General features: G+C 38.8%; 2 long non-coding RNA genes across 2 annotated transcripts in view; one reads left to right on the top strand and one right to left on the bottom strand.

Moving 5' to 3' along the window:
* LOC117958461 overlaps positions 1–1,258 on the top strand; it is a 12,425-nt gene extending 11,167 nt beyond the window's left edge. Inside the window, exon 3 of the long non-coding RNA XR_004659721.1 lies at positions 1,016–1,258. This is a non-coding gene — a long non-coding RNA (uncharacterized LOC117958461). The remainder of the gene's footprint in view (positions 1–1,015) is intronic.
* LOC117958467 lies at positions 1,011–18,893 on the bottom strand. Its single transcript, XR_004659727.1, has 3 exons — positions 18,881–18,893; positions 7,411–7,417; positions 1,011–1,088 (listed from the first exon to the last, which is right to left on the bottom strand). It is a non-coding gene; the product is annotated as an uncharacterized LOC117958467 (long non-coding RNA).
* Positions 18,894–23,578: the final 4,685 nt, after the last annotated feature.

Below are 23,578 nucleotides of genomic sequence, written 5' to 3'. Positions count from 1 at the left end.
GTTATAAATAACATGCTGGGACATATGAATGTGTCCCAAGGCCAAAAGAACACAGAGAGGCCACCGTGGAAACATTGCTAGAAAGCTTTGCTGCCGACCTCGACCTGATCTGATTGGAGCTCCAGCGGGACACGGAAAGCTCCTGACCCGGTAGCAGCAGCACAACTGGAGCCCACCGCCAGACCCGGTATCAACGGCACAACCCCTCTGGAGCCCACCGCCAGTGTTGGTGGAATAGCAAGCTAGCGTGAACATGAATTCTATGTGCACTGCAATCAGAGGTGGAAAAAGTACTAAAATATTGTACTTACGTAAAAAGGTACCAATACTGTGATAAAATATTACTGAGAGAAGTGAAATGATCTATCTGAAAAATTACTCAGATAAATAATTTAAGCAAAAGTAATAAGTAAATAATTTAAAATGTATTTTAAGTATAAGTTACTTACATAACAAAACTGTAAAAATGGGGCGGGGGGGGGGGGTGAAGATCTGTCCCATGTAATGAAAATAGGACAAGGGGTCATAAATCCAAATGGATGTATGTAGTTTTTGTATACACATGTAATAACAATATAACACATGCCACACATGACAGTTTCTGCTACATTCCTCTCCAAAACAACTGAGCTCTCCCTTTAACATTCACACTGCTGATACATTTGATGTGACTGTAAATTCAAAGGCTTGTTTACATTCAAACCAGTGACAATTTCAGTGGGGCACAGCCTATTTGTTCAACCGAGACTAATGTTCACAGCCCAGACAGGCAGCAAGCTTCTACAAAGCCAAGTTGCCCATATGAGCTAATAAGATGTATGTGAATTAATTTAGCCAGACTTTCAAATAAAGGAAATAGAATGAATTTTATACCTAATACGTCTATTCTTGTTCAAAATGTCCGATTTCTTCGGTAACTGGCTCTTTACTATAAAAAGATCTCAGACTAAGAGGTAGTTAACTGAGGAGTGATGGTTAAAGTCTGTAATTACGGAAACAGTGCTGTGTGTTGTAGCGTCCTGATTGGTGGAAAATGCTTTGCAGAAAGAAACGGCTGTTGTCAGGTAAAAATGTCACTGTCAAAGAGGCTGAAGCAAAAAGTTGACGTGGAATGATGAATAGACTGATAAGCAGGCTATGCATTCATCATGTATGCCTCATATGCAAGGAAATGATGCTGTTGCAAAATAACACAACCAGCATCATCATCAAGAATGAAGAACAAAAAATAACAATTCTGTTGTTCACGTGCATGTTAACTAGCCGCATAAATCTGTTTTGGTCTTATAATACATCCATAGATTTACCGCTGCTGTGGATAGGATAGTTTGTTTAGCCATCAGCTAAGTTTATAATAATTTGTCAACATTTCAAGATTCCTGGCAAACTAAGATAAACGGTTAGACCACAAACCGACAGCTTTTGTTTTAGCTCATTGGTCATAATTTGCTATTTGCACACTAGAGTGTGTTTGTGTGAAAGAGCAGATTGAGAGCAGATTGAAATATCAAATTCTACAAGTTTATGGCTGTCTGTACAGGTAAGTGCATTGATAAGTGTTGACTTTTTACTCACTAAGGTTTTATTGTAGCCCACTTAGTTACAGTAATGAGTAGTGTGCGAGTTCATCTGCGCCAGCGGCCATTGGTAATCCACTTTCTATAGTTCAGTGCTAGTTGCTCCAAGCGTGATTTTTTTTTTCATCCTTTCGGGTTTTTGTTAGTCAAAGTTTTTTTGTTTTTACTCAGTAACAGATGGTATTTATAATGTAGCAAAATACAATACTTCAATCAAAACGTAATCAAGTACATTTTAAATGACCAATTTTAAAAACTACTCAACAAAACTACTCAATACAATGACGTGAGTAAATGTATTTCATTACTTTCCACCTCTGACTGAAGTGCACAAGCCTGAACTTAGTTCAAGTTGATACTGTCAAGTCAGTACCTGAGGTGGCTGAGAATGTAGTTCAGCTATTGTTTTTTACTTCACTGCTGTATTACAAGAGTCTGCAGGAATCTAACTTTTGATTAGTTTGCATTTAAAATACTTTTTAGTCTCCGTTTTGACGTGACTTTTCTACACAATCCAATGTTTGCCTTATTATGTTTGGCAGTGTGATAAATGTGAGACTGTGTGGTTTATTCCCATCCTGAAGACTTGCATCTTGAAGTAAAAAAGTATTTAATACATTTAGCCACAGTTATGCCTTATGCCGCCTAAGCAGCCCTCTCCTGAGAGCTCTCCGTGATGGCATTGTAGGTGGTTTGACCCCTCCACCCCTTAGTGTGTGGGAGACATGTTAACAGTCAAGCTACAAGCCCTAATTAACTCAATTACAGTACAAACTGTGCCATGGCATTGTGTTATAGGCTTTAATAGCGGAAAAATGTATCCAGCCCTCCGAATGAATATCAATATCAGGTTTGATGTATTGATGGCATGTTTCCTTTTCTTAAAAAATACAATATCAGAACTAAAAAGGTGAAAAGAAAGGCAACGGAAGTCCAGCTCTAGACTAGAGTAATCTGTTGTGACATCTGCAGTTGACAAGCCTAGATGACAAGGATATTTTTTTGAAATAACATCTTTAATCCAATCCTTGATCTATGATTGGGGAGATACAGAAACACTTCTACAAGCACAACGGCAGCATAATGAGAGTTGTTAAAACAGCTTTTTATGATCTGAGGCCTGAGCTGTACCAAGTCAAAGGAATTTTGGAGAAGAAAAGGGTAGGAGGAATGAAAAGCCTGACCAGCGTATTGTTTCTGGAGCCTTTTAAAGAGATGGAGTGTTCCAGTTTTGACCAACTGCTATTTTTCACTTGAAATTGATCTAGAATCCCCTCCTAACAACCGGGACTGATGAGTGACTGAGTGAACTGGGAGTCCTAAGCTTAGAGTCACCGAGAGCCAGCTCCCTGGATATGGGCGAGTGTATTCAACAATTTAGTAGCAAGCACAGAAAATGAATAACACAGCTGTTCTGAGGCAGATCATAGCCTACATGTGTGAGACACACACACACACACACACACACACACACACACAGCAATGTTTGTATTAAAAATACAACAAGTTAAAAGAAAATTATATTAGAACAAGATTGTGTTCTATCCATGCAAAACAAAAGTTTTTTTTAAAGTGATGGTTTGGAGTGATTTCACCCTAGGGTCCTTTGAGCCAGACACTGTCCCCAGAAACTTTTTTCCCTTGGTCTAACATTGGTCGAGTTTGCGCTATCACCCAAAGGGAGTGCAGGCGCTTAAGAGTTTAATTAAATAACACTTGCCTGATGGCTTCTGCTCTCTGCTGCTACCACTACTGGCAGTATGACGAGGGCATAGAAACTACAACACCATAAAGAGATACAACAAAAATATTTAACAATTTAACTTATTTTTAAAAATAAGTGCTGTAGTACAACTATCAGGCTACAAGTTATAATTGAGGTAAGTTTGGAGACACTACCATATTTAATCATTCAATTAATAGATTTTTTTTTTTGTATCTCTTTATGGTGTTGTAGTTTGTATGCCCTCTTCTTACTGCCAGTAGTGGTAGCAGCAGAGAGCAACTACACGCTAAAAATTAGTATGTGTCTTTATAACGAGCCAATAATGGCATACAAATTGGAATGTCATACAAAGGCCCTTTCATGCGATCAATCTGCCAAGGGAAAAAAGCTCCTGGACCCAAGGGTGAAATTACTCAGAACCATCCCCTTAAGGCTCTTGTGCACATGAAAAGTGGCCCTGCAAGAGATCTAGGTCAATTGTCAATGCTGTATTTATTTCTGATAACATTTTCTGATTTCCCATGGGCCCCCCTGACTGGTTTCTCAGCATGTCACGCTCTTTGTGCTGCTGTCGGCAAGGATTTGGTATATTTTTGCTGTTATACAGATGTGTGGACCTCCGAGTCACACTGAGAATGATTAATCCCCTTCTTGACCTTACACAATCCCCACTGTTTGAACAGCCCAACAAATCAGCCTGTGGTAAATGTTGGCATTAGCATTTTGGCATTTCCACTGTTTGTACTTTTTGCATGTGTGATTCGTGCTGAGCGTCAGCTCGAGTCAGTGCTCTGTATTACTATAGCTCGCTGAGACATTACAACAGTTGTATTTGCGAAAAACAAACCAAACTTGGAATTTCATGAATTCAGAAGGTCTGTGTCTTGAACAGGAGGGTAGAATTGTTAAACCTCTAGAACATCCTCAGTAGATATTCTCAACACGCTGCCTGCCTTTACCAGGCGATCAAAAGCTCACTTTTCACTGATCTCATTAAAGACAGTGGCATTTCATTAGCCAGGATCTATCATAAAGCACCATTATCTCTCCATCTGATGGAGTCTGCTCTTCACAGCCTCCCAGGCCTGCTATAAATGATAGCTAATCTAATCATGGAACTCAGTGAGTCTCAAGTGAGGAGAGAAGAAAAAGGAGGGAACGAAAAGAAAAGGCAAAAACTACTTTTACATTAGAAAGCATGAGAAAGTAGAGTTTGACTTAGTCCTTACCTCCGGCTATTATTTGTACTTACCGCTGTATTGCTGTATCATGAGAGCCTACAGAAATTAAACTTTCAATACATTTTCAAGCTTCGAATATTCAATATTTCTTAGCTTCTGTTTCGATTTGGCCTTAAAGGTGCAATATGTAATACTGACAGCTAGTGTTTAAAATTATTACTGCAGTATAAATTCAACATACCGGAGAGAGTTGTCTTCCCCGCCCCTCCTCCCCAGACTCAGTTTACGCAGGTTGCCAGGCTGAGACCACAGCAGCCACAACAGTGTTGCTAGACGCTTATCTCCCATAGCCGGGCATTACTCTACAGCACAGCGGAGTAGCTAACGTTACAAGCTGGCTACATTGACAGTCATAAAACCGCGTGCTCATGCAGAGCTATGTACCCAAGTGACAGACACTTTTTTTTTTAAGTTACGGTAGGACCAGCTAAAAACATAACAACATCGCCATCCTCTCCACACGCCTGACAGACACACTTCCTTGTCTTAGAATTACTACTATTAGGAACTGCTAAAAATACTACCACCTTGCCATCCTTTTCCACCTGACTAAAATGCACACTGTATTGGCTTTAGAACAACGTCAAAAATCGCTACGCATACTGCAAACTCACGGTCCTCTCTTCCTGATTTACAGCCCCCTCTCTAGGCTTCACCGTTGTCGGCTAGAACCGCTGAACAGGATACACGTTGTTAACAGCCACGGTCCGCTTGCCTGGTCTTCCGGTAACGTTAGCAGTTAGCAGGGTTAGCATGGAGGCGTTAATAACAATACACAGGCCAAAACACAAACAGAAATTTCTTCACTAAATGGAAATTTAAATAGAAGAAAACACTAGCATTAGCATTGTTGTCAGAAAAGATAGTATTTTAACTCAGCATGTTTCCTTAATATCTGATGACACATTGGGGTAATGTTTGGATGTATTACTGTAAATACTGTAAATTGCACATTGGACCTTTCAGGTCAATTGTACATAGTCAATTCAATTATTGCCTTACTTTTGTTACCCAGTGTGATAAATGTGAGACTGTTTGGTTTATTCCCACGCTCGAAGACTCTTTAATCCTGTATAAAAAAGTGTTTAACACACCCTTCAGTGTGTAGGAGGCAGGTTACCATTGAAGCAATCAGCCGTAATGAACTCAATTACAGTACAACAAACTGTGCCATGGCATTATGTCATAAGCTTTAATTAACAGCAGAAAAGTGATTGGGCCCTCCTAATGTATAGGTCCTTGAAATTATAGGAGGCTTGATGTATTCATATCACAGCTGTATGTTTTCAGCACGCTGCCATCATTGCATTCTTTATGCTTGTTCAAGAACCTTAAAACAGACATGCATGAATTCCTCTACTTTTCAGTGAAGACTTATTTTTGGGGTGATTTGTATGAAATCCTGCCAAAGACGGCGTCACTGGCTTGTGGTATACGCTGTAACAGACGGGCCGAAGTGGCTCTCAGCTGCTGGCTGTCATCCGAGTGACAGCCAATCTATGAAAGCATTTCAAGTGTAAAGTACCGGAGCTCTGATATGTTCAATTACTTGTAAATGTTTCTGTTGATATGGACACTGCCTAGGGTTACCAATTCAATATCTACTAAATTGGAGGAGAAAAAAGCTGTGACGATTACGGTCAATAACTGATTAATTACAAGGTCCTTATGAAGAACTAAATTAACAGAAAACCCTGAGTATGATAAGTTAGAGTGATCTTTTTGTTGATCTGCTATGAGTTAAAGCTGGATGTCCGTGTTGCCTATTTCAGTTTCATAAAAGTAAAGATTACAGTATTACAGTTCATTTGTGGGAGGATTGTGCAAGCAAAAAGGGCCAAAGATTGTATATTATTTGTAGTGTTTGAAGATGAAATTTGTGTAAAACAAGCTAAAGATATAAAAAAAGCATAGTCACTATTTCTTCTAAAGATTAACACATGAAGTAGCCCTTATATATTTGCTAACGGTTGACATGTATGTGCCGTAGGGATGTAACGGTATGAAAACTTAACCTCACGGTTATAGTAACCAAAATGAACACAGTTTTCGGTATTTTTAAGTGTGTTCAATAACTTCAGAAAGCACCTAAGGTGAAATAGTTTCAAAAAGTGGAACAGTGTTTATTATTACAAAAATATAGCCAATATGCTTGTAAAAAAATATTTAAAACTGGCTACTGAAACACTGGCCCGCTGTAAGGTGTTATAACTTACGTTCTGGGCATCACTTCAACAAGGCAGAAAACAGGAAAGGAATGATAAAGAGAAAGTTCCCAGCTGCTGTTCTGTCCCCTTCTCCTGTCTGAGCGCGAGCGATTGGCAGGAGATCAAAGCCATGACTCTCTTCAATTATTGGTCAATCATCTCAGGAGAGAGAAAATGTTACTATGGCCCTTTTTTACAAGGCTGATAAATGTCCTAAGTGCTGTCCTCTCCTTCTGACATGATTACAACTTCAAGAAACGCACTGTAGGCTACGCAGCTGCAACATCAGGAGACTCGGATGAAGCTGGGAACACGCAGTTTCCACACTGAGGTAATCCACCGTGATAATAATGATATTTTAAATGAAAACGGTAATTGTTATCATCAACATTTTTGCCGTAGTTTATCGTCACACCGGTAATCGTTACATCCCTAATGTGCAGTATAAACGTCATAAGGTTATCAGACATATTTTGGTTACAATGACGGGGTTATGCGTTTGTAATGGGTCTAAATGTAAGTAACGTTTTGAAATTAGCACTTTGCCAGCAACTTTGGGGCCAGTGGTGCGAAAGTTTGCTTGCTAACACAACATAAACTGTCTCTCTCTCTCTTTTTGTCCAAAGTAGCAGAGGTTGGCAATTGACCCCTCTGGAAACTACACACCTCCTAGTGTTGTTGAGGTGAAATGCAACGCAATGCAAAGAAATGCGTTCAACCCCTAAGCAGAACTCTGAAAGCGGTGACGCCGTAGCTAGAGCGTGGAGTTGACGCAGAAGTGTAAAATAGCCCTAAGGCCGATGAGAATGTCAGGAATTTTAAAGGTATTTGGTCATACACCAGAGTATTGTAACTGAGTATGGTGCTAGAAAAAAAGTCTATGTATTAATATTGTAGATAAAAAATAAAGAATAATTTTGTACATTTTTTAAATAAAAAGAAACTAATGGGAGTTTAATAACCAACATATTAGCATTTAAAAGCAACTGTCAAACATTAATAAAACATGGTATGAGTGGGTGTTTGTATGTGTAAATGAGAGGAAAAGGTGGAGAGGAAAAAGGTCTTTGTGCATCTCTTTGGTTAATAGAATACACGATGAGCCCTTAATAGGATTTTCCGGGCAGTACGTGTATAGCCATTGTTTCCATAATCCCTGTGCCCAATAAGACTAAGTACAGTTAACCATCAACATGGCAGTTGTTTCACGATCTCTTTCCACCCACTCACCACCAGCAGCAGCAGCATTAGGAGACCTGGATATTAATCCCTCACCAAAATTAGCTTTATCAAGAATATCAGGAAGGGAACACAATGTGATTAACAAAGCAGAGTCAGGTGGCATGAATATGCCTTATTGAATCCCTTTTCACTGCTTTTTCAATCTCTGAGTCTATGAAGATAACTTTGCATGCATTTTCTAGGTGACAGGGTACATGATACTTCCTTGTTATTTATGTGTGCATAACACTTAGTGACATGCCAGGCCTTTTGTAAAATGGTTTCCATTCCAGTCTGCGATCAGTTAATAGTTAGTGGTTTACACTTTGTTCATAGAAAGCTGGACTCAGCAGTCGAGCCCAACCGATAAAGGATTTTTGAGGCCGATATCGATATGAATATTTGGTTGTTTAAAAATCCAATATCCCAATATATATATATATATATATATATATATATATATATATATATATATATTATTTTTTTAAATCCAGGAGTGCATAACTAAACATAAACGTATTTCCCTAACATGAATTATTTGTAGTTATTTATGAGTTTTCACTAAAATAATATGAAAATGATTTGTTTTATTGACACAACAGAACAGAGGAACATCCAAATATATTAAAGGTCTGATAAATAAAATGTATAAAAATATAAACGTAACATATGAAACTTAAAGTCCTTTGAACAAAAACACACAAAATCTGTTTTGTCAACAGGGAGGCTGTAGAGCGCCCTCTGGTGGACAAACTATTGAACAGAATTAGTGCTCTGTTGAAGACAGCGGTGTTGAGAATGAAACGCAAGGCGAGAAAAAGGCATTCAGGTAGTCTGTTGTTACAGAGTAGGCTACAGAAATTATAGGCTCCTGTTGTCTAAAAGTCTGAATGATTTAATGTGGATGAGGTTGTTATAGTTTGATGACCACATGTAGGCTATTCCTTTGAGCCAGAGTAGGCTACAATGTTACGTAGGGTTGGGCGCTAATATGGTACACCGCGGGGTCTTAAGAAAAGCAGTCTCAGTTTCAATACCCTCATTAAAAAAATTCAATTCACTAATGTAGGAGACAAGGATTAAATATTAAATATAATGTATTTAATGCCTAAAAATGCTTATGTGTGGTTGTCATCAGGTGACCTGGTCTCAAAGAACAACATGACTTCTGCAGTTTGGCAGCATTTGTGGTTCCGACCTAATAAGAAGGGAGAGGTGTTTCAGTATTAGTGTTTAGTATTCAGTTTCTGAACGGTCAAGGCACAAGCCAAAAGTTTGGTGACGCCTTTTCCTCATCTTGTGTTACACTCTCCACACTGTCTCCGGACAAAAAGTCACGTCCTGAGATCAATAATGCTGTCAGGCACTTTTAGTAACAATCTGAGCCTGTCAGTACCCAAAAAAAAAAAACAAGGCTTCACAATTGCCCCATTAGGTTACATTGCAGCTCGGTTCACAGGTTGAAATGAACGGTAGTTACCCTTTCATTTCTTTTTTGGAGGCCGCTTGGATTTCATGCTCAACTCTCTGTTTGTCTCTTCATGTGGGGATAGGTTGTGTTTTATTATTTTCTCTCCTCTTACTCCCCTTTGTGATTTGTGTTGATGGAAGTCACCATAAATATTATTACAAAATATGTAGGAAGTGTGAATTTGTTATCAAATTGTGTTGCTTGGGCTACTGGACATGGTTGTAATGTTGTGTCTAATAATAATAATAATAATAAGTACAGAACACACTACTCATACAGACACATTACAGCCACACAGAAAATAAGAGAGTGGCATTCGCTAGACTGGTGTGTTGACACAAGGCGGGTGTAGTTTGGTAGAAAGAAAAAAGTTCCAACATGTAACAATTCACAACCAGGTCTGTGGATTATCTTGAGTAAACGGGTCATGATTTCTGGAAAAAGACATGTTGTTGAGTTCTTCAAATGTATTTATTTGCCGCTTTGAGCACCACAAACCGAGTGCCATCTAGTTCCATTATAGTGGAGAGAGGGCAGACATCTCTATATCTCGGGAAGTGGGAAGCACAAAACAATTTAGATTGATGTGGGAGCATACAGATTTTTAATTTTTGGGGTAAACAGATCATTTAACAAAATAAATACTGTTCAAAACTATTTAAATAAGAACTAACAAAAACACACTTAAAGTTTGTTTGTCCGTTCTCAGGAGTCGTCACTGTAATCCCTGTAATGATGCAAAACCCACACATGGATGCAGAGGAAATAATACTACAAGGATTGCATCACATTTAAGATAGTTCAGAGTCTGCTGTACAAAAAGACATCAAAAGCAAAGGGGGTGATCTAACTGCCCCTGTCGGGGTCTCAGTCTACAATGTGCTTCAAAGGCACACAGTGCAGCCTCAGACAGTAAAACACAAAGCCTAAATTCCAGCATTTGTCTGAGCAAGGTTCCAGTCTGTTTTGTACAGTGATAGATTCAGCGAGCGTTTGTTGCAACACTCTAGTTCTCCCTGATTGGCAATTAGGAACTCCTGACACTTCCTTGCTTAGAGCAAGAGCAGACAGAAGATGGCAGACGTGATTTAGTGATTGGGTCTCATCCTTCAACCCTCAAGTTACAAATACAGGCAGGGTTGTTGTGCTTCTAACCTCATCACTGCCATATTAGCATCCCTTGCTGAGGAGAGCCAAGGCACAGGTAAAGCTAATGATGGAAAAGACTCCCCAACAGGAATGTGATTAGTTGAGGGCCTGGGCGGCATTACTTATCAGGGATGATAAATAAAACATAAGCTGTCAACCAACGGTAATGAAAGACGGGAGTCTGCTTTCACAAAAACACACAGTATGAAAAAATAGAGGGAAAAGGTGGGGCGATAGAGATGCCGAAATTCAAATAAGTTGGGACAATAGATGCATGTATGCTCAGTAAATGTGCATATAAAGTGCCCATATTATGAAAAAATCACCGTTTCTGGGATGTGGGGTGTTATTTTGTGTCTCTGGTGTTTCCACACATGTGCAACCTTGGAAAACAAACTATCCATACTGTTTTGAGTGACATACTGTACGGTTCCTGAATGTCCCCTGCCTACACTCTCTGGGTGAGCTGTTTAAAATCTTCACAGCTTTCTACATCACTAGCTTTGATGAGGTGGCTAATCGTAGCGCATGCTAGCGCTAGTATGCCAGCTCGTTCTCAATGGCAAAACACTGTTACAACAAACACTAGTTCACCATAATCTACAAAAACAGGATCTGCAGCAATGTGCAACGGTACAACAAAAATTTGAGTTTTTTTTAAAAATAAAACCATGTAAACCCATTCTGGTACAACCTCAAAATACAATTATCAACCTCAAAATGAGCATAATATGGATGTGTTAACCTGTAAACCTTTTCAGATGTCTGCAATTGAATACATCAACCAAAGACCATTTCAATTTTAATTAGAATGCAGTTTCTAGGCTTGCGTAAAACATGAGACAATTGACCCAGAGCTTAATATCTCTGGTTGTAGTATTAGGAGCTAGTTGTTGGTAGTCTGGGTGCTCTTAAATGCCCAAATTGGAGAGCAAATGAGGCAAATACCATAAAAGGAAAGCAGAATTACTGGATAACTTTAACTCTTCAGGCTCTAAATTATTATTATCATTATTATTAGTATAATTGTTAAAATAAAACAGGTTTATTGACAATCACTAGAAGATCATTTTCTTCTTGTAAGAAGATTTATTGGGCTTTTTTATGCATTTCAATAGATAGTGGAGATAGACAGAGACAAAAAGAGAGAGAGGTGATGAAACGCAGCCAGGAGCCACAGGTCGGATTCCAAGTACTCAGCATACATGGGGCGCCGCTCTCCTGGTGAGCTGGAGGTCACTCCAAGTAGCGCATTTTAATAAAGCCCAGAAGCCCAAAAGGTTGAGGGATAACTGCATCCGGCCACATTACTGATATACATACATTATGGCAACATAGGATTAAAAAATGTTTAATGAAATATTTAATGAAATCGACAATCCAAAAACAGATGATCCATTCTATGTAAATGGATGCATCTGAAAGATGTTGAAAACTACCGTCACCGCTCTGTGACATATTTGCAAGACTTAATCTTGCCATCTGTCCCCAACATCTGTCTTGAAATGGGAAAAAGGGCTTTTATGTATGCTGCCCCTGCAGCTTGGAATTTGCTGCAGATGGATTTTGGTCTTAGGGAGCTGGTATCTAAGTGTTTTCAAAAATAGATTGAAGAAGTTGGAGGAAGGTACATCAGGCTGTAGATGTTTTGACTGAGCTTTTTGCCCTGTGGGATGGAGGACATGACGAGGCTTATTTTTGGTATGCTTATACTGGGATCTGAAATATTATTGTCTGTAATTTAAAATGTATGTCTGACACTAGTGTGCTTCTGCCTGTCAAGGAACGGTTTAATCTCAATGGGGCTTTTAAGTTACTAGTTAAATATATTTTAAAATCTTTGCATGTAAATGTTGTTTTATATCAAGATATTAATGTGTATCCTGATATGATGCATTTTCTGTAAAACAAATAGTAAGAATGTTAATGGATAAATTAACCAGACAGAAATGTCAATTTTTGACTAATTCACGCAAAATCTTGTAAATAATTCAGTATTGACATAATTCAGTGATTCTTATTGTTTTGCAATATTGCTCACAATGGTGTGATACACCCAGGGATAATAAAGTAATGAAAATATTATCCCACTGTGTATATATTGTTATATCACCTACAAATACATTATGATATATCCTGCTTTCGCAATATCAACTGACAGAAACCATGATAAAAGATCTGTCTATTACGTCAAGCAGTAACAAAAATTCCCTACAAAGTTGGCAAGGCAGCACACTCCCCCGTGCCTATTTAGTGCCATGTTAGAAAACAGTAGCAGTGATTCATGCAGAATTATCTACTGTGTGCAGTGTCATTTATCACGGGATGTGTCGGTGAGCAGAACAGCAGAGCAGTTAAATGGAGGTGAAGAGGAAACGGCACACTATAGATTAGAGATCTGAAGAGAGAAGAAAGCCCCTTGGCGTTCTTGACCCTTAGCAAATATATTGGTCCGTACGGCACATCATGGCTAAATCACATTCTCTGTATTCATTGGAAATGTGAGCTATGTGCTGCTGTATACTACTTAATAAAATGCAGTTGTGCTCTTTCAGGCTTTGAAAGTCCAATTGTTTGACCTCATTTGGGATGCATGTCCATGCACAGTCACAGACGAACAGCAAACTCATTCTGTTCTGCTACAGCACCATATGGAGCTTGGTAATATACCGTAGAGGAGTGGAGGACATCCCTGAGGAAAAAGCAGTACAACGGTCTGCACAATGCAGTGCAATGTTTTTCAACCACTTTACCAAGTCTCAGTAGTGTTATCAAGCAGAGCTCCCATGGACTTTCCTTTTATCTATCAACTGCACTCAATCCAATTATCACAGCAGTTCATTCCTCAACTATCACAGTATACATCCACTGGCCTTTACAGTACACACCTACATACATCACTGCATACAGTGCAGTACAAGCACATAACCAATATAATACACAGTCAGTTCAGATGCAAAGCACATATGTTTATGCAGGAAGGTGAGGAATGCTTTCCACCAATCTCTACCACCAGCACTTTTTTCCTTTCCCATCCATTCGCAGTGTGGATGTACATTAAGCATAACACATACAATCATATACAGTAGGGCCTGAATTCAAGCTCCTCTAGGCTCCAAAAACTGGAGGCGAGAAATGAAAAGGAACCCGCAGCAGAAAGAGTAATGAAGGCAGTACTGGACTCATACAAACAGAAACATTAAAAACAGTGACAGCCAATATCTGACTGACAACAAACCAATGCTTGGCCTTAAAAGTGATAAGTTGTTGACGTAAAATTTGAAAGAAAAATGTCTTTATTTTTTACTTTTTGCTGTTTTGTCCTGGAGATGTCTCCCCAGTGTGTGCTAATATTCAGAGTTGAAACTGGTTTGGATGCTAATGCACAAAATTCAAGTCAGACAGGTAACAGCTGCAACCAATTAAATACCTAGGCTAATACCACCACTATACATACACAACACATGAACACTTATATCAAGAGGACATTAGTGTAGCTACAGCTTACCAAGCCACCAAGTTAAAAAATAAATCTTTTTTTTTTTAAACCATTAATATGTTTTTTGGCCTCTTGGGCACAGCTGAGAACTTGACTTTCATCCCCTTTTACATTGATATGGTGAACTTCTCTAACAGTTGCTAAACAGTAGCTAAACGATCAGCTGGAATTCATGAAAAGCTCCGTTAAGCCGATGGGAGCCGCAGATCTAGGTGATAATTCTCTGTAGGTTCATAACTACAAGCACACCTTTCACATCTTTCAAAAGAAACATCTTTTGACACGTTATTACTAGGGATGAGCGAGTCCAGCATTTTCTGTATCTGTATACTACATGAATTATCTATATCCGTATCTGTACTCGGAATGGGCGAGACCTAACCCGGAAATGGGCAGGATTTAACCCGGAAGTGGGTTGGGTTATCTTGAAATAGGCGTGGCTTTAATCGGTATGTTATTTTAAGCATACAATTGATATGGGTTGATCAGAAATTGTTAAATTTATTGTTGATCAGAAAACTATTTACGTGACAGCATCAGCATTGAGCTTCAGATCAATGTTGTTGTCATGGTAACAAACAAACTATATACAGAACAAGTTTTGCAACAACAAATACAACACATGCGGTTGCAATTATGAAGTAAAATGTAATGAACAAGAGTTTTCATACTCAACATAACTTTGTTTTTTTAACTTTTAATTTTTTTTATGATCAGTGTGATTTTTTTGTTTTTGTTTCTTTTTTTTATTTCCACACCAGGTATGTGTAAGTGTGTGTGTGTGAGTAAGAGAGAGACACAGAGAAAGAGAGAGAGAAAGAAAGAGAGAGAGGGGGCAGGGGGAGACTGTTTTCTACGGATCAAATAGATAAATTAGAGCCAGCAGACGGTTTAAAAAAAAAAAAATTGCATTCTACCAAGCACCTTGTCTGGACAAACCCCACGTTTATCAGAAATCTACTGGTTACTAAGTAAGTACTACAAACCAAAGTAAAAAGCCAACCTGAAGCTGAAGCAACCCTAAACGTTAACAGAAAAGACCTGAGTGATTGAGGGAGAGAGAGAGAGCTGTTTACTTCTCAGTGTTCTGTGTGTGAGTCAGCAGAGCATGTGTGTCGGGGAGGGGCGCTGTGATTAGCCAATCACAGAACGCAGACACAGGCAGCTACCCAATGAGCATTCTTATTCATCCGAGCACAGATATTGACTTGTAATACTCATATAATACTTGTGTTCGGCAAAAGTGCTTTATCCGTACTGGATATTTGTTTCAGCCGAGTATCCGGCTCATCTCTAGTTGTTATACATTTTTTTATTATAGACGCTTTAAGCAAAACTTTTAAATGGCCATACATACACAGAATACACAGAATACACAACAAAAATTGCCAACAATGAACTGAAAAAGGTACAAAGGGGCTGTAAACAACACAAGAAGTCATATGATCAGACAGGTTGTAAACAAACCTTTGTGCAAGTAATACACACACACACACACACACAACAAAAATGAATCACACTAAATTATCAGCCTGTCAAAAACAGAAGGTGGAGAAAGAATCTAGTAATACGAGGCTGCAGCAATACATTCTCATGCAGAGATATGAAAACAAGATGAAAAGCGATGTCGAGATTGAAATGGAAATAGGTAGGAGTGTGTGAGTGCCAACGGAGGATGAGAGAGTGTGAAAAGAGGGCCCGAATGAAGGACAGGGATACATATAGTTGGTGAGAATGAATCAGGGACAGACAGAGGGGCACTAAGAGGCAATCAGATCCCTAGACTGGATGCATGAACAGGCGCTGGAAAGATGATTAGCAGATGTCACCCCACAATCTAAGCTCTGCGTGACAGGTTATCTGAATGAGACAATTAAAAAGCCTGTCACATTGGCTACAGGAGGCAGAGGGAGATGATGTCTGAGGAATCACTCTGCTCCATTTAAGTCCCTGCTGCAACTATACGGACAGTTCCTGTGATTGCACACAATCAGCAATGTCCTTTCCAATTTAAATCCTGTTTTATATCCCTGAACTTTAACTACATATCTAAAGCATTTTACCTCACTGTTACTTTACGTCATAATACCACAATCCAGTCTGAAATGGCACCTTGATAATGTCAGCCTGATAATATGTTATGTTTCTGAAAGCTGGCAGGTTGTCTGACCAAAGTGTTTCTTATATTACAGGAAGTATACATGAAGTACCAAAAAAGTTACTTCATGAACCACCTCTGTCCTCTTTTAAACTAGGTTATATATAGGATATGGCCAGATATCTTATTGGTGAGAGAGTGAGATGGGGGGACAGCATGTTGCAATAGCTAGATAATTCTAGTGCTGTTGCTTTGGTGTCAATTTGTGGGATAGCCACACCCCCAATCATTTGAATAGAACACATAGAAATTAAAGGAGCCGTGAAATAAATGTGGCATCAAGAAATAAAATTTCCCTAAAATAAATAACAGTAGTCCTTTGAATAACATCCTTTTATTTATTAATATATTTAACTACCTTGACACGTTTATGTAGCTACATTTATTTTATTTCATCCTTCATTTATTTCAGAATTTATTTCACAGCCATATTCATTTATTTCATATTAAAAACATTTCTCTTTGAATATATAATCAAGTGAGGTTTATCTGGTTAAAACGGAACCCAAGCTTTAGCATTTCATTCCCAGGGCATAGCTTTCCTAACACACACTATAATGATGTGATATGATGATGATGGCGGTGTAGATCCCAATAGGGAAAAGCTAATAAGGGTTGCGGGAGGGGCAAAATGCAAACACACACCCAGAAGATGCTAGCAGTGCCAGTGTGCATCTAAAGCAGGAGCAAGTGAGGAGAATGCATAATGTTAGCGATACACTGAAACAGGCTATTTGCTAATTCCACCCAAGCTCTGCCATGATTTAATGAACCTGTTTGCAGATGTAAGTCGATTCCTCGTGTAGGGGACATACATTACATGAGTGTTATTCAGCCCTGGGGTGTTAAGGAGGGAAAATATATTGGATAGAGGATGGGACATTACCCAGCAGTTATTTACATTTTGACAGAGAGAGCTATTAACATGCTTTTGCAAACAGACACACACTCATAAATAAAAACAGCATGAAAATGTACATGTTGGATTTAGATGTCCTTTTTCAGTTAAGGAGAAGGGAAGACAGTAAAAAAACAATTAGTTTTTTAAAATATAGATTGATTGTTCATTTTTAATCACATAGTGCTCAGTGGTGCATGGACTGGCCAGCTTTCATGCACAGTTCACTGGTTATCATGGGAATAGGGCTTAATTGAATTGTTGTGCTGTAACAGATCAGGAGAGAGCGTCACACACAAACACACACACGCACACACACACACAAACAGCAGGCCCGTGCATATTGAGGCCTGATTACTAAAGGAACAATTAAAAACCAATGAACTGTGTTTGTTGATAGAGTAAAATACAGCTGGTCAAGAATGCAGTAACACTTTCAATGGTTACTTATTTCCTGTTCATTTGCAATCTAAATATGCCAATCAGGGTGTGACAGTTTATTGAGGCTCTCCATATTAAAGAAGAGGCGCCTTTCAAGGAAAACAAGAGTTAAGTGTTTACATGGTACTCAGGACCACTTCAGAGGAAACTACTTTAAATGCCATTTAACACAGAGCCATTAACAGTCAAATCACAAGGAGGGTCACCCTAAGAGCTAATGCTTGAGCATGCAGCATGGACTGTTTGTGTGTGTGTGCAAATAGTCCTGCAAGCAGTTGCTTTCATGTCTAATTTCCTCTGTTTTGAAATTACATTTTATTTTATTTTAGTAAGAATTCATTGTCCGCTCCCACTTTATTTAGCTGGTGATGCTAGCTAATATGTGGTTTATGCTTACCTGCTGTCTTGAGTAATAAGAATAAATGCACAGTTTCATATTCACCGCTCTGTTGCACTCATTAAAATTGAATTTCATAGAGCAGATAGCCTCTTTAGAATGTTATATTATTATGTTGTAATGTAATGTATCACTACTATTGAGGTATTACTATTACTTATATATAATGGTGTGACTCGCAGTGTGGCAGCATTGTGAAATTTCTATTTACCATTAAAAAAGTAATTACCTTGTAGAGGCTGTACTTGCATTTTGTACTCAAAATTAAAAACTAAAGTTAATTAAAAGTAACTATAGCTGAAACAAAATAACAGTGGGGTAAAATGTGTTTTTCCTCTGAAATGTAGACACAAATATAAAGAAGCAAAAATGGAAATACTGAACAGCAAGACCCATATATATATTATGTTCAGTACTTAAGTAAATGTATTTAAGTTATCCAGCCTGCAGCTTTCCCAGAATTGTCCTTGGTTTTCTCTGGAAAGTGTGAGAGTATCAGACTTAACTAGATGGATTTCATTCAACCCTGGACTCCCTGCCGCTGATCTGGAGGAGGCACTGCAGCTAGAACACCATAACTCTGCTTTTATCACCAAATTCTTCACTCACTCAAGCCTATGCCCGCTCTGGAAACAGCCTCTGCTATCTATCTATCTCTGGCTCTGGATTTAAAATTGCCTTGGCTCTCTATCTTATTCTGAGGTGTAAATAGTATTCACCATGCAGGTCCAGTGAGATGGCCCTCACCCGCCAATTGCAAAAATCCCTGACAATAACAAAACACCTGCTGTGTTAGTTGCACTGATGAGAGGAGCGGGACCATTCAGCACTGAGTATTCATGGCTCTGGGAAACCTGCATTTCTGCTGCGGCCTTTTCAATGCCAATATCAAAACACATCTCTGCTCAATTCGCATGGGACATGTGAGATGTATTTGTTGAGGACGTGGCGGTGTCCCTGGCAATGGAGGGCTCCATATGTTCCCCATTTGTTTACCTAGTCATTATAAGCCTCTCCACCCTGTGTGACTGCACTGTTGTCTTAGCGGGAGCTACGCTGTCAGCCCCTCCCTTTTTTCTTCTTCATCTCCATCGTCACGGGAAAGCAGCCACAGGGGAGAGCCGGTCCGCAGGAAATTAGGAGTGTGACTAGATAAGACCCAGCGTTCATCTGATACTGTTCCCTGGCAACTACTAAGAGCAGGAGAAAAAAAGAAAAGAAAAAAATACACAGAACAATGTGTAGGAAAAGTACGTGCTGATATGAGACATCAGCTTATTTCCAATAAATTCACATATAGACTGTAAATGCTTCAAGACAAGCCAAGCAACCGACACTTTCCTATAACTCACACATAAGTAACTCGATCTATTAATCTACAGTAGTTGCCAGCTGTGACTATCTGGCTGGCGAGTCAATATCTCGATATTCCAGGAAGATGTGTGACTTTATCTCACATTATGCTTTATGGGTTTGCACATCAGCATGTGCAGATAAAGCATTATTAAAAGCAGCTGGCCCAGCCAAGAGAGTCTGAATAAAACTCTAAAAACTTCCTCAGCTAAGCCCAGTTCAGACCATCATTCACGATGTGACAAAACCGTTTTAGAATGTTGCAGGGAAAGGTTGCAGTAGTCTGAACTGGCCTGTCTTTACTTGACTAGAGCAAGCTGCAACTCAGCCTGTCAAGTCGCTAGAGGCTGGTTTAAAGACGTAAGGCACGACACCTGTTTCAAAAGCCAATAGAAATGTCAACTTGTAAAGTCAACTACAAACTATAGAAATAAAATGATCCATAATCCATTTTATTTCTGTTACAAACTGTAAACTGATGGAAATGGCTAGTTTTAGACAGAGGGTCGACAAGTGCCTGCAAACACAGCAACATGGTAGAGGGAGCTAGAGATTGACTGAAGAAAGGGAGCGGCTGGAACAAAGTCGTGAATCAGAGAGCTAAAACGTTTTACCGATTCATCATTAGGAATATAACTGTAGCAAGTATCTCACTATCAACTAAAATTATACACATTTATATTCAGACACAACAAATGATAAATGCAGCTACTAAAATCCTAGTCGTAAGTTAGACCACAAGTACAACATTTCACAAATCTTTGGTCTAAACTTTAATTTACCCAAATTCCCTCATCCCTATTGTAAGGAAAGATAGTGAAAAGTTGTCAAATGTAAAATGAAGTTCAAATAAACAAATCAGAAAATATTGTGAACTGGCTACATAGCATTTTACAGGTGTCAGCAGCAAGTTGGAGGTTGGGTGGCAATTGACCGGAAATTTCTGTCTGCCATCTTATCTAAATTGTCCCGATGTGGTGAATCCCGCTCATTTAACCTTCTGTGCAGATCAAAATGAATCTGCTTATGTAAACTCTTGTGTTAGTTGGTCCTTGACTGAAGGTTCACTGGGTCACAGTCCAGCTCCAGTCCAGCAATAAGATCCTCCATACCCCTGCAGTGTGCATGCATCCCTTCACTCTCCCAGCTCTGTTCTCTGCCTACTGCAAGTACAACCTCAATGCTTTAACCAGTTTACACTGAAAATGTAGATGATTGGTTGCTTGCAACAGATTTTCACCCAGATCTTATGACCCCACACAATCTTGAGCTGTACTTTCCTGCTATAAGATTAATGTAGTCTACAATAAATAAGGGCTCTTTGAAAGGTGAGGGTTTGACTTCTGTTCGTCAGCTGAGGTTATGTTGAGAATATCGATTAAGATCATCCATCTTATCTGCAGCCAGCATCGCTGCCGAGCCAATCAGAGCTTTGTAGGCTGGATCAAAAATGAGCATAAAAAAGTAGCAAAAAGATTTCCACAAATATCGACAAGCTTGCATAACATTGATGCAAGTGTACGGGTTACTGTAAGTCGTCCTACTCAAATAGAAATCTTAAATTTGCATATTTCTTCAAATGTTTCTGACTGCAAAACAACCCAACACTCTCAGTATTAAAAATGATTTTAAATTGTAATTCATTAACACCTTTACACTACTGAATTGCTGTCTTGAAAAATGGAGAGAGAAAAAATGAGCTCTATTAATTTGGCAACATCTACTTTCAAATACTATCAGTCAGGTTCAGCAGCACCACATCCCACACAGAAACAGTAAAACATGTAACTCATCACTCATCTGGTCTTACGGTTTGTTCACCACGCTCTGATAATGGTCATCAAGCCCCCGCGCACACTCTGCAACACCTCCATCCTGAGGCTAAGCCCTCAATCTGCTCTCCATCACAGCTTCAGATTCACTACGAGCCACCTGGTCACCTCCACCATTACTGTGGACGTCACATCTCATCTCTACAGCTTTACTGACATCATTCAACATTATTCTCTCTCACATACCATTCATTGACTTACATCTCCTTAGAAGAAAAAAAGAGCAAAGCCTTCTCTGGTTGTATGAGACAATTTTTAGTGAGTCACTCCAGCGATGAAAGAAGTATTCTATACCTTTCTTAGTTAAAAGTTAGCACTTATTATCAGTAAAATGTACTTAAAGTAAGAAAACACAAAGTACTCATTGTGCAGTAAGATGTTCCCTGTCAGTGTTTGACTTTTGTATATGATGTTTCTGGATTATTAGTACTGCTAAATAAATGGGTATTTAGCATTTTAGTGCAGTAAATGTTTATAGTTGAGCTAATTTTAACTTTTTTGTTTTTTGTTTTTTCCTACCACCACCCCCCCTTCGAAGGACAACTTTATTTTTAATAAAGAAACATCCATACTGTACATAAATACACACACACACACACACGTATGCATATACAGTATATATATACACACACACACACACACACACACACACACACACACACACACACACACACACACACACACACACACACACACACACACACACACACACACACACACACACACACACACACACACACACACACACACACACACACACACACACACACACCAGGTAGTTTAATCTACAGCAATCTACAGGGCCAACCTCAATGGTAAACAGTGTGAAGGAGATGCTCATTCAATCTAAAACCTGGACCTTCACAGGCAGTTGCTCTTGGACCTCTGGGGGTTGAAGGCCTGGATAGGAAGTGGCTAGTAACTTACATCACTAAGCAGGCAGAGGCAGTCACTGGCTCATAGACAATGCGGGGCCAAGTACCTGTAAAGGTGACGTGGTTGCAATAACCCTTATCATACTCTGCATATAGATCTTCATATTTGTAGGGTTTATGTCCTGTGATTACCACATAACTCTTAAAAGTCCCTATCCATGAGCTCAGAAACAAATAGCCCTGTTTGCATTTTCCAGCTGATCCAAGAGGCTTTTAAAATCACCAAATTTGGAGATACTTGTTTTTTACCAGAGTGAAAGTGGAGTAAATAGTAAATATATGAGATGTAGGCCTAGTGAAGTAGAAGTACAAAATTGCATAAAATGAAAACAGCAAGAAATGTACCTCAAATTTACAGTAATGGAGTAAATGTACTTTGTTACATTACACCACACGTCATCTCAAGTTTGGACCTGTGTGAGAGACAAAATTGGTTCTTGTTGTTGCTGCTGTGGTTTGGTAGAATAACATTCCACTAAAAGCAATCTAGAGGAACTATGCATATTAGTTTCTCAGCCAGGCGAAGGGATGAGCTGTGTGTCTCCATATTTGGCACAGGTGGCTGAAAAGCAACCAAAACCAGATCACCAGCATGTGTAAAAAAATTTGTGCCAGGTGTCATTTTTAATTACAACACGACACCCCTAAGGTAGCAATATAAATTGCTCTTATGGGTGATTTTTTCTGGTCAGTGGACATGCTGACGAAAGGGAGCATCTGTTCACATACATGGGCTGCCACAAATGAGTCTATTTCTGGCTGTGTCTTTACATGTATAGGATGGAGAAAGTAGGAAATCACCATGACTATAAAGGCTCGACTGAGCTATGTGTTAATAATACAGGAAAGGTCATATAGCCACTTGTTCTCATCAACATTTTTATTGGGACAATTCACAATTTTGAGATATTGGGGTGTTTTGCTTCCAATACAGACCTTTCAGACAAGTGGAAAGAAAACAACCAAAATACACATTTAGGTTTAATATTAAATGTATTCATATTTAATAATATATTAATATTATATCAATTTGTGCCTGTAGATGGGCCTCATTCACACATTTAAACATAAAATTTCAGAAAACATTTACAAAACGTGATTGTGTAAGTCATCAAACTGATTAGGTTAAAACACAACTATTAGTTAAACATGGTAACACTATTCACCTGTAGCGTTTTTCAAAATGTGTGCAATTCAACAAGTCATTCAAAGGCCATTTTCTCAAAGGAAGTTTATTCTAATACTATTCTTAGTATTAGAATAAACTTCCTTTGAGAAAATCTCCACTTCATAAGCAATTACATTCACATATTGTAGTTAAATTCCCATTTATATTCTGAATGTTTTTACTGAGTGGTTTGTTTATTTATATAACTTTGTTTTGGCAACAACAAACAAAACATGGCAACAAGGGATTTCTGCAGTGGTTGAGCCAACTAGAGAGTATATGAAGAGAAGGAGCAACAACAACAA

This window comes from Etheostoma cragini, chromosome 15, assembly GCF_013103735.1.
Source record: "Etheostoma cragini isolate CJK2018 chromosome 15, CSU_Ecrag_1.0, whole genome shotgun sequence".
NCBI classification, from domain to species: domain Eukaryota; kingdom Metazoa; phylum Chordata; class Actinopteri; order Perciformes; family Percidae; genus Etheostoma; species Etheostoma cragini.
The sequence above is the reverse complement of the archived record's forward strand: the minus strand, read 5'-3'. Positions and strand labels throughout refer to the sequence as shown.